Source organism: Rhinolophus sinicus, linkage group LG15, assembly GCF_036562045.2.
Source record: "Rhinolophus sinicus isolate RSC01 linkage group LG15, ASM3656204v1, whole genome shotgun sequence".
In the NCBI taxonomy this organism is placed as follows: domain Eukaryota; kingdom Metazoa; phylum Chordata; class Mammalia; order Chiroptera; family Rhinolophidae; genus Rhinolophus; species Rhinolophus sinicus.
This window is the reverse complement of record NC_133764.1, coordinates 39,637,547-39,639,225: the sequence shown is the minus strand read 5'-3', so window position 1 is coordinate 39,639,225 and position 1,679 is coordinate 39,637,547.

The window sequence follows — 1,679 nt, the reverse complement described above, 5'->3', positions numbered from 1 at the left end:
GGTGAGGGTTCACTTAACGTCAGTCCTTCAGACAGGGCCCCCGGCGACCCCGCTGCTGCTACTCACACCTCTGTAACCCTCTCCCTGGGCCGAGGGACTTGCTTCTGACAATAGACGACAGCAAAGGCAATGGGATGTCACGTCCTTGACTTAGTACCCAGTGGCCGTGACTTCCATCCTGCGATCACACGTGCTGGCCCTCCCTTTTGCCCTCCTGCTTGCTCGCTGACAAAACAAGCCACCAGGTTGTTAGATGCTCTGAGGAGAGGCTCACACGGAGAGGAATGGAGCGAGGCCTCATTCCAACAGCCCGCAAGGAACTGGCCCCACTAGCAACCACGCAAGAAAGCGTGGAAGTGGACACTCCTAGTGAAGCCTTGAGATGGGACGGCAGCTGAGTGAGGGACCTGGATGAGAGGAAACAGCTGCCACGCCAGGTTCCTGACCCACCAGAGTTGCGATGACAACTACTGTTTTAAGCCACTTCATCTGGGGCTAATTTGTTACACAGCCGTGGATAACTCACACAGTCAGCACGGCCCTTTCTTATCTCTAACCACTGCTGGGCTCTCTGATTCTGTCCCTGCTGACTTGCACTTCAAATTACCCCCCGACCCCCCAACCCAGTCTCCTCAATCTCTCCACATTCTGTCCCCAACACACACTACACCCCCTCACCCCACCCCCCAGGCACACACTTTATCTACTATTTCTTGGCCAAGACAGAATCTCCCAGAATTCAGCATCTCCGTGGAGTGACTACAGGAGGGATCTGTGTGGGGTCTAGGGAATGGGGTCCCCCAAACAAGGACATGTCGGTGTTTGTCCCGCCTCCCAGCCCTCGGCTCTAGAAGCCTGAGCAGTGTGCCCTGGGCTACCTGGCTACTCACAGCACCCAGCAACCTGGGCCTGGCGCTGTCTCAGCTCCTGGAGCCAAGCATTCCTTCCCCCGGCTGCTAACACGCACGAGTAGATCCGTCTGCTCTGTCTGTTTTCTTGGGTATCCAGGAATTACAATTGTTCACCACGCGCTCAGAACCGCAACTCTGGCCTCTCATGTGGTCTCCAAGAAGGACACACTGACATCCAAGTGTGACCTCCATGACTAAGCTTGGACCCTGAGGGCAAGGCGATGGTGGGCAGCTGTGCCGGGTGGAGAAGCAGGGAGGCTGGGAAGGAGCCCTGAGCGTGAGTTTTGGCCCAGCTCTGCCCTGAGGGCCGGGCCACTATGGAAGAGTTCTCGCACATCAGGGAGCCTCAGCCATAGCCCCTCAGGGTCTGCTGTGGGAGGCTGGAACAGGTAATGTGTGTGAAGGAACCCTCTGTTCTGGCTTGGCTCCAGGACAGATGACCTACTGCAGGCCAGAGGCCCTGGCTGAAGAGCTGTGGGCCTCCCTTCCACTAGGACGAAGCACACTGCCATTTGGGGTCACCATTCAGTCTCTTGTGAGTTGGGTTAGCATGAGTCGATTCCCCAGAGACTGAGCTCTAAGGGCTGAGTGTCTGGACCTACGAGGGGGAGCGCTGTCACCCTGAGCTGACCCTCCTCCCAGTGCTGAGCGTGGCTCACCGTTCATGACATTCTTGCATTGTCACAGTGTCCTCCTCTCACTTTAAAAGAACAACCTTCACTTGACCCTGCTGCCCAAGAACTTTTCTCTAAGATTCTGCCAGGCGAC